Genomic DNA, 11,203 nt, shown 5'->3' on the forward strand with positions numbered 1-11,203 from the left:
GTGAGATTGCTACTCAAACAAAGCAAATTGTGTTTACCTAACGTGATTTTGATTTTTTATCTACCAAACATGGGGTGATATTACATCCATATTTACCTGGAAAGTTCTCAGGTTATAAATGTAAGCTTATTAGTTGTTTATTGTGCGCAAAGGTGACCGAAATGCTACGCTCATACTAGCATGTATGCAGGCAGTAAAAAGTTGCCTGCAGGTCTATTAAATGTTGCCATCAATTGAGTTTTAATCACATAATTGAAAACTCAATTGACGGTTGCTTATTAAACTAAATTTAGGGAAAAACTGTTTCGCGCAACCGGAGATTTTCGCTACCAATGTACTTTTCCTTTTTCTTTAAAATCAAATAACGTTTGCAATTCAGATTTTTGTAATATCAAAATTATATCAATATATGAACTTGATCTCGTTAAAATCGGAAATAATATCAAAAAATTAAATAAATATGTTTTCAAAAACATAATTTATTAACATTTTGATCATACTTGGTATTAAATTTACTCACGTAAAATGTTCAAGAAAATTTAATTTAATCATTGGGAACATTCCAAGGAATTTGTGAAAACGTTCGTGGTGAATTTTGGAAGGATACATTCTGAGGAGAGTTCCTAGAGAATTAACTTACGAATTCAGAGGATAATACTAATGAGAGTTCCATAATTATTATGTAGAAAAGGAGTTCGGAGAAATTTGCCAAGGGAATTATGGAGAAAAGGTGAGGTCTTGTAAAAATAATTAATCATTAGAAGATACAAAAATCCCTAAATTTATCCACCTAGTGTGAGATCTGAGCCTTCTTACGAATTTTAATTCCAAAAATAATGCTCCAATTTTGTTCATAAAAAATACAGACACATTCTAAATGATGTTAAAATGAGACCATTTAACCCATGGTGATTAGTTCAATTTGATATGATGAATGATGGATTTTATTCAAGTCAGAATCTGGTCACTTCTCCACCAGTTGTAATCTATATAGCTCCGATTACACAATATGAGCATCCAGCAGTGTAGCTAATCTGCCAGATTCATCAGTAATCTTGCAGGTTTTAATGGACCATCCAGACAACCAGACAATCTCTTGTCTAGACTTTTCATGATTCGTCCAGATTTTTCAAGAATTCTTAGTTTGCCTCGGTTAACATTAACTTTGCCGGTATGACTAATCTTCTAAAGAATCTCAAGGTATCACTTGAATTTGCATCACCTATTTTACTGTTACACAGACTTTAAAAAAATGTTGACCTGAAAACGTTTGTTTTGAGCATCCGGTTCCTAGAATTTTTTTTTATTTTTTTCATCAAAGATATGAACAACGAAAACTTTGTTTAATTCAATTTAAACACAAAACTACTTAACTACTTTTCAAAGGGTACGATAAGGATGGCCACATTACCAATGACCTACAAAACAATACGTTAAGTGATGTTAACTACAATAACAATGATAGTGGCTTGCTGCACATCTCCTTGACCATCACATTAAAATATAGTATTTCAATGTTTGCCAAAAAGTAACAAAAGTATAACCATGTTCTGTTTGCCCCGTAACGTGGGTAGATCACCTTTTCGTGGTACGTTACGGAATGTAAGATCTGCCACCGATTCCTAGTCCTGACTACTTCAAACTAGGGGAACAGGATTTTTCAATAATCCAAGGAACACATCTTAGTCCTTGTTACTTTTTATGCCTTGTTGATAGTGATAAGTCCTCGGGTTGCCTGGACCGAGGATGATCTTGAAACAATGAAAAAATGAGTTAGTTAGTCTTCACCTATGTGGTTCTTATCTTCTATTCGTTGTTCTCTAGTTTGAAGTGGTTAAGACTAGGGTTCTGATGCATGGTCATTATCGGTGTCATACCTTTATTTTGTTGCTAAGGAATCCAATTTTGACTGACAAAGGGGCGCGCCTTTGGAGGGTGTTTCAACACTCCGAAGGGTATAGATAGCGGGACCTTTCAATTAGACTCGGATCCTTGCGATAAATGCAAGAGTGACAACTGTAAAAAAATCGAATGCTTCATCATTTCTCAATAGTGATGGAGTAATACGACATGCACTAAACTAAGGACACGGGATATACTACAATATATCAATTTACTGGTCGCAGTAGTGTTAGATCCGGAACAGAGGAAAAATAAATGTTCTATTAACTAATTTAATTCGTACAAACAATTCTCAAGGCTGCTCAACTTGAGTTTTTCTTCTAGAAATAGAAGAAGCATTCGACAGTGTTTGGAAAAAAGGTTTGATTGTCAAATTCAAAAAGTTTTATTTTTCACTCTATATTATGAAACTAGTTCAACATTATTTGACAGGTAAATTATTAAAAATTCAAAATCTGAACGACTACCTGTTGGAGCAGCAGTTCTTCAAGGTATATTGAGTATCATTTTCACTTCGGACCTCCTTGAATTGCCTCAGGGTTGCCACAAATCTTTGTCACAGGCATTTCCGATAAAGGAAGAAGTTTCCGTGTTGTTTGCAGCATATTTACAAAAACGGAAGATTTCTCCCTGTTGGATGTTTTAGTATTAAGCGATAGTTGAATTATTTAAAATTGAATTTACAACACTGGTTGACACAGAACTGTTATACATTCACCACATATAGAAGACACTCACTAATTACTTACACTATTAGTACCTAAATGAACACTCAACACGAATAGAACACGAAGCCAACCGATAGCGAACGAATAAAGGCAAAAAATATATAGGGTTTTTGATCTAATTTCCGTCGTACTAAGCACAACCCGTGCTTTACCTCTCTTTACTGAACGAGTTTAAACAAAAAACGGAATATTTCTGTCAAAGATGACTTTTAAATTTATTCACCTTTCCATACGCACCGTTAGATTTGAAAAAGAGTCACAAATTGTTGAGATATTGTTAAAATCTAATACTGCTTCTTGATTCTAAATTCGTTCTACGAGTTTCAATTCCGTCCTAACGCATTGAAACGCCATTAGATTTTCTTCGTCCTACGGATAAACGTAGAAAAAGGGGATTCGCTGGGAGCAGTTCTTTTGTTTTGAGAACAATGAGGATTTATGTTGAAGCTAATGAACTAACGCATAGGAACAAACCAATTACTGATTTGTGCACGATGAAATCATTGATATTATTCATCTTTTCTGTTCGATAGAACGGAAATGGGCGATTACGACGAAGTAGCGGATCGGAATTGGAAGGACAAATAGTACGATTCTGGACAAACACACAACGTAGGATCTAAGGTACATGAGGTGGCTACAAGGTGTATATTTGGAGCACGGAAAGGCAAACGGAGTATTCAGCTCAACCAACGAACCTAAATCCCCCAACATTGGTGCCGTGACCAGGATCAACGGTTAAGTAGGGAAGCGTCGGTGCTGAGGACAATTGGATCATTGTCATATTGTTACGAGGACTTGGATGGCGCCAAGGCCATGTTTGCTGGCAGTTTGAGGAGACAATTGCTGTGAAATATTTCAACGGCAAGTTAATCAGCTCCCTTTACTTATACCACCCAACGGATCATCTTACACAATATTGTGGGGATAACTGCAACTTTTGTGGTCGTGCGATTGGCGATATACAACGCGACGTAGCAACACTTTGACAATTGAATGCTACATTCTACACTGGAGTCAGGACGATTAGTGAATGACAAACATCGTGGTTAGATATCGTCAACGTCTATGGATTAGTCTTTGGAACTAAGCGCACTGTGGGGTATTCAAACAGTCGGGACATTGAACGTCGATACGTGTGGATTAATCGAAGAACAACATCAAACTGATCTTCGAATCGAAAGTTTGTTTTGATTTGGTCTGATCAACACCCAGAGCACAGTCAGATTGGTTCATCTGAGCATCGGTTGGATTTGGCTGGACTCGGTTAACTACACGTGAGGATCCGGATAACGGTTACCGAGCAAAGTATATACATCCGTATTGGGTATTGCTGGTTCCTGCTATATATATATTATACAAGGCCTCTTGTTGACAGGCCTCAGGTGAGTGCATGTCCAATCTTTTACCCTTTTTGTTTGTTGTGCTACTTGGATCTCTTTCACCAATTTCATATTATCAAGTACGCCCCACCGAACACCGTGTACACATGGATTCCCGGACACTGCGGAGTGCCAGGTAACGAGTCTGCTGATCACCTTGCCGGAGCCGGGACATCGGGTCCCAGACTCACCAACAAGGTACCCCTACAGGACGTCAGATGGTGGATCATGCGGACCATTCGAGCGACATGGGAAGCTGAGTGGTTCCGCAACAGAACTGCCTTCATCCGCAAAGTAAAAGGGTCAACTGAACCATGGAGAGAACTGGACAACCTGAGGGATCAACGCGTGATTTCGCGGCTTCGAACCGGGCACACTAAACTCTACTATAACTATGGTGGCCTGCCGTTCCGCAGAAGCTGCATTATCTGTGGGGTACCCTACACCGTCGAACACATCCTGTGCAACTGCCCGGAATTCCAAAATCTTCGGGAGTCACTCTGCCTAGCTTCCAGCATCAGCGATCTGCTCGGGAATGATACTTCGGCCTCGGCAGCACTAGTAACCTTCTTAAAAGAAGCCAAAATCTACCACTCGGTATAGCAGGAATTTCTTTCGGCCGTCGGGACATCTCAGCTGGATGGATTTCCCCTATTGGACCCATGCCAGCTGAGCTCTGTTTTGTTTGGATTAATCGTTTGTAGCTTGTCTTAAATCATTTTGTTTTCTGTTGTTCTTCTGTTTCATTATTTTATATATTGTTATTTTTTCATAAAAGTTGAAGAGCCAGCAACCAAAGTTATTAACTAAATGTTAATATACCATGTATCTAGAGGTTACTCACTCTGAGCCCTCTCCTTTCTTCGGAGATGAACTAGCCATAGGCTAAAAATCTCCTTAATAAAGAACTAAAAAAAAAAAAAAAAAACCAATTTCATATACCTGCGGAACGGAGACATCTCTACATGATATATTCGTCGGAGTGTTTACAACGAGATTAGTTACGAAAGGAATCATATGACGTCGGGCGATGAAGACCAGAGCTGGTGACGACCCATACACGGCAGATACGATCAAACCGTTGACAAGGAAGGCTGACTTGTGCGATTGGCGGAAAGCGATTTTGCTGGATCGAGGAGTACGTTTAGTACTTCGCATGCATATGCTTAAACGGTTTTGGGAAGCGTGAGGCGAGAATATAAATTAAAATCAAGGCCTATTGTTGACAGGCTACAGGTTAGTAGCTTTTTTTTTTCCTTTGGATTGTTTTTTCCGTCGATCTTGTTTTCCGTGCTGAGCACCAATGCTACCGACGCCAGGGAGGCAGCTCCCACACCTGGACCCTACCTATCGACCCATCAACTCATGAACCGGGGATCAACGGCTTTACTTCCCATCCGAAGGAAGGCGTGATCAGAGATGTTATGCCTCAGAACATCCCGGCGGAGGTTAGTAGCTGTCCAACATTTTTTATTCTGGTTTGGTGGTGCTGCGTAAGATATTTTTTTCCATTTCATTGATTGACTCAACGGAAACGGCATTGGATTTCCTTCTTCACGGCTAGCGATCATCCTTTCCAAATTTTGCAACGGTTATCATTGGAAAGTAACGAAGCAAAGGACCGTATTTGGTTGCGGAGGGCTGATAGCTGGCGCATTTGAAATTTATACAAGGCCTGAATTCGACAGGTCACAGGTGAGTGACTGTCCGTTGACTTTATAGTCCTATCAGCGGTACTTCCTGGGTCTTTTTTGTCTATCTTTTCCGGACCTTTGCTTGTGGAACGTTACTTATCTGATAGTGTGGGTATGGCTACAAAACTTAAGGAAAAGCTTAAGAAGCGAGACCGCAGTTTTGCTGCTTTGGATCGGCATAAGCAATTTTTGGATGCATATGATCCGGAAAGTAAACAAGGGCATGTTCAATCCAGGTTGGACAAGTTAGAGGCATCTTGGGAGGATTTTAACGATTTGCAGGATGAAATATCCGAGCTAGATGCGAAGGGCGAAGTAGAGACGGAGACTAGTAAAGCATACGTCGACTTCGAAGAGCAATATTATGCGATTTGGGCTGCTTTTTTGAGTCAATTAGAACCTACTGCACCAGCATCAAATCTGGATAATACTCTTAATAGTTTGACGGGGATTACAAGGGCTGGCTGTCTTTCAAATCTACGTTCGTGTCGCTGATTCACGACTCAAATGAACTCAGCGACGTGCAAAAATTTCATTATTTGAAGTCTGTACTGAAAGGGGAGGCAGCTAAACTGATCGAGTCTCTCAAGATCACAAACGGAAACTACATTATAGCATGGGACACCATCACCAAGCGGAATGAATATTTGCTGAAGAAGCGCCATCTTCAGGCATTGATGGAATTCCCGAGGATCGAGAAGGAGTCGGCTGGGCGAATACATGGACTGGTGGACGAGTTCGATCAACGGCTGAAGATGAAGCAGCTGGGCGAAAAGACGGAGCACTGGGGAGCGATGATCATCCATTGGATGTGTTCAAAGCTGGATGCGCATACTCTGCAGCTATGGGAGGATCACGCTGCATCGTTACGGGAACCTACATTCGCGGTATTGGTGGACTTTCTGGAGAAAAGAACGAGGGTTTTGGAAGCTGTGTTATCCAACACCATCAATCATGGCTCTGCTCATCCCAAGGCGGTGGCTAAACGAGAGCGCGTGACTGTACACACGTCTACGGAGGGCGGAAAAAGTGATCCAACCTGCCAATTGCATTATTTGGTACGGTGCGGAACATTCCAGGGTTTTGGACTAAAAGAGAAGTTGGGCTTCGTCAACGGAAAACGGCTATGCAGCAACTGCTTCAAAACGGGTCACTGGGTACGTGACTGCTCGTCAAAGTTTACCTGTAAGACATGTGGGAAGAAGCACAGCACTTTGATACATCCGGGGTTTCAACCTGGTAATGGAGGAGGCAGCAATGGCAAAAGCGACGCAGCTAGGACGCAACTTATAATATTCTAACATAAGCCTAGAGCTTCCATTTTGAAACCTAGAAGTAGTCACATAGTCACTGTGAACGGAGTTCCAATTCAAGTGAAATATCATGGACTAGTACTTGACCAAACATTATCTTTCAGAAACCACATTGATGGTATCCAAGTCATATTAAAAAAAATATATTAAATGTTTGCATCGTCTTATAAACAGAAAATATAAATTTAGCAACGCCGGTGGTGTAGTGGTAAGAGTGATTACCTCTCACCCCAGCAGGCCTTCGGAAGGGAAGTAAAGCCGTTGGTTCCCGGTCTATGAGTTGTTAGGTCAATAGATAGGGTCCAGGTGTGGGAGCTGCCTCCCTGGCGTCGGTAGGATTGGTGCTCAGCATGGAAAACAAGATCAACGGAAAACAAATCAAGAAAAAAAAGAAAATCTAAATTTTGCCTGCAGAACAAACTTTAAATATTTAAACAAATTTTTAAATCTGCTATGTGTAAGATAATATGCCAATATGGTCTAGTTGTTGCATTACCAGGAAAAAACACTTCAAAAGATTCAAAGTTCTGAAGATGATTTGAAGTTGCCTCCTTGGTTCAGTACTACATAGATGTACATAGAATTTCTTCAATTGCAACGATAAATTCCCTGTATTTTTAGATAGGATTAAGTTTAAAATTTGTTATCCTGTCACGCAGATATAGAAAACCTGCTATGGCAAGAATAATTTACACACCTAGATATAATTCATTACAATTATGGTTGATTAGTAGCTGTTTTTTTCCTTTGGTTTGTTTTTTTCCGTCGATCTTGTTTTCCGTGCTGAGCACCAATGCTACCGACGTGCCAGGAAGGCAGCTTCCACACCTGGACCCTACCTATCGACCCATCAACTCATGAACCGGGGACCAACGGCTTTACTTCCCATCCGAAGGAAGGCGTTATCAGAGATGTTATGCCTCAGAACATCCCGGCGGCGCCGACTGGGATTGAGGCCAGGCCTGCTGGGGTGAGAGGCAATCACGCTTACCACTACACCACCGGCACTGTTAATTAGTAGCTGTTGTAGACAGTAAAAATTTAATTTTAATAGCACATCAAAGTGCATGCGTGTCGAAAATATGGTGTAATATTGCTTGTCAAAAAGGACAAAATTATCATCAATACAGTACATGAACTGACATTACGCTGCTTTTACTGCATTTTTTTTATTTTTGTGGCCATAAAAATTACATGAGATTTTCGACATTATTGAAGTGCATCCTCTCGGATGAAATATTACAATTTATTTTTGATTTTCGTCAAACGTCACTGACCAAACTGACCGTTACCAACTCTGCCTGTGTACATATAATAAAATGCGTCATTTTCAAGCACATCTAAACAAATCCAGACCTTTTATTCTATAACAGCCAGATTAAAAAAAAAAACATTTGTCTACAGTAAGTCACGAAAGAGCTTCTCATGTGTCCAAGAGGGAAAAATCTATTACGACAAATTGTAAACTGAAGATGCCGATGGTTCAGTGACATGCGTGACATCTTTCTCATCCCAGTGTGTCTGGTTTCAATCCCAGCTGAAGTGTGCCAGTACGTGTGTTGATAAGTTCCACAGTTTTCAGGTGTGGAATTTGCCTCCCTGGCACTCGATTGCCAATTGTTATTTCTCCAATATATATATTTTTTTTTTAAATCGGCAAAAAAAAGTTTGGTCCTCTCAAATGATAGTCTAGATAAATTTAGGTAAAACTAACTATGCAAGGTGGCTTACTTAGTCAAGGTCCACACATCCAGAAATACAATTTGGCGTGAAATGCGTCATAAGTGAGTAGGGTTAGTTGTCAAATGACCCAGTTCCAGTAATCTCACATAATAATTATTACTACGTTGTTTTTCGATTAACTCGAAATGATGTTCGGGGTATCTTGACAACCTATATACTTCAACGAAAGCATATGATGAAAGAGGTTGCTAATTTTACTACCTATCCATCTTTAAAAAAATCAGATTGTAAATTTTCTCGACTTCCCGGAGTGCAAGGCTATAGCCTAAGAATACTCTCCACTATCAACTATGCTGAAGTGTTAGTCAATATGTTAAGAACAGTCACGTGCTAAGAGAAGTCAAGTTCACTGAAAAATTGTGCATTAGTCTGTGTAAAAAAAAATCCTCTTCGTCTAATCATAACAAGGCAAACACCCGCATTTCGATGACTCAATGAGCACAACTTGCACTAAACACAACCCAGTCTAAACATATTTTCTGCAAACCTAAACCAAGGCTCACACAATGTCCGCTGCAAGCAACTGTTTATTAGTTTTAAAAGCTCTCTCGTTCACACGTTTTCGCAAACTTTGCGGGTTTTTTTTTGTTTGCTTTGCTAAATCTATTAATATTTAGCCAATACAGCACAAGCAAGCGCGGATTCAACCAGCGGCGGTGTGATGATTACATTGTAGCATCTTGAATTTCCAATGAATTTTCTCTCTTTCAGCTTCATTCCGCGTGGTGAATTTTAAACTACACAATGCACAGGAAGGAAGTTGGAAGCAGGTTTATTTTTTTCGCTTGCGTTTGATTTTTTTCCCCTGGCTGCTCTTGCTAGATGGTTTGCTGAATGTGACTGACTCTTGATTTGTCTCCTCGTTCTCACCGTGGCCCCTCTCAGCTTGGGAAGATTGGGGATTTGAATGGCACATAACAGCGTCTAGTGGCATCACGATGTGGGAAAAGGAAAACAAACCATTCTGTGCTTGATTTTATCTGCACCTACATATTTTTGGGGGAAAACCGTGCCAAACAGACGCCACCACTCGGGAAATCGTACTCACAGAAGGATGTGGAAGAAGACTTCTCCCGAATTTTCGTCACCGGTGAGTGCCATCATCCAAAGTTCTAGAACGATATAGTGTTCTCTTTCCTATGGCTTTGAGTGCCATTTCGCTTTCCGGATCCTCGTTTTCAGTTTGCTGGCATACATATAGGATCGTCTGGTCAAAAAACCTGTTTCGCTCGGGCAGAATCCGCGCGACTCTGCCACACTTTGGTCCTTGGTTGAGTGTATGAGTGCACTTCTTTTTATAGCGGAGATATAATCGTTTCATTCACACTTATTGCAGCTCGTAATGATTTCGCTTTATGTACTCTGATGGAACGCGCGTGGAAGGTGAAATGAGCGGGAGATGCACTTTTTTAAATACTTCCACTTGTGTCTATGTACCGCGTGCTATGCGCAAAATTGGAAGTTTTTCCGACTTTTCATTGAATATGAAGAAATCAGGAAATCTTACCCACTCCTAATAATTACTCTATCGGATGGTAGGAAATAGCCCTTCTGCGTTAGATACAAGAGAGACAAAGGAAATTCTTGACAAAGAAAACATATTTGTGGAAAAGATGTGGAGTCTTTCCATTTAATTGCATACAATTGCAAACTACATGTTCAGATCAGTTTTAAGTGATGTTTACGATTTGTGCTGCGTTTTATGAGCTCAAAACTGCAAATACTGTGTGGCGAGTAGATTGAAAATGAACCTGCTATTTACTATTATTATAATTATACTAATATAAATGATGAAACGCCTTTCCGTCAGTCGATAGGTGATAATGGTCCTCCCCACAGTGCAACAGTGAAAGATTTGTATGGTTTTACAAGTTGATCGTAAATCGCTAATAAATCATAAAGAGATTATAAATGATACTCGGCCCCATGAGTAAACGTCATTTTTTTTCCGTTGGTGCTGGCCAGGAGGGCACAACTGCTGACGAGAAACTATTAATAGGCTCGTAAAACAATTTAAAAACTGTAAAAAAGTTTATTTCAGTCGTAAAAAAGGCGCAAAAGGAGCATGGTTGCCCAAACGGAGAATGGGAGAAAGAGAAGGCTGGCGCATAAGACATGATTGGTAAAAAGAAACGAAATTGGGTGAAAAGACTCATTCATAGATAGCAATACAATTTAAACACAATAAAATATTACAGTAGTGAGCAAACGAGGGAGCGATTATCGTAAAATAACAATCATGACGAATCCATTGGTAAGAGCAATTAAAAGGTTACCCACGGCGAGCCAATCGGCAAAGAGTGCTCTACCATTTACTGACCGTGAAATTTTATAAATGATTTGCGCAATGATTGCAGATTAATTTTTTGATTGTTAGTACTGAGGTGGTATTAAAGTTGAATAATCAACAGGTAGCCTTACCTTCGTGGAGCTTCGCTGAG

This window comes from Ochlerotatus camptorhynchus, unplaced genomic scaffold, assembly GCF_037179485.1.
Source record: "Ochlerotatus camptorhynchus isolate MF236.1 unplaced genomic scaffold, CSIRO-AGI_Acam_v1.1 ptg000278l, whole genome shotgun sequence".
In the NCBI taxonomy this organism is placed as follows: Eukaryota; Metazoa; Arthropoda; class Insecta; order Diptera; family Culicidae; genus Ochlerotatus; species Ochlerotatus camptorhynchus.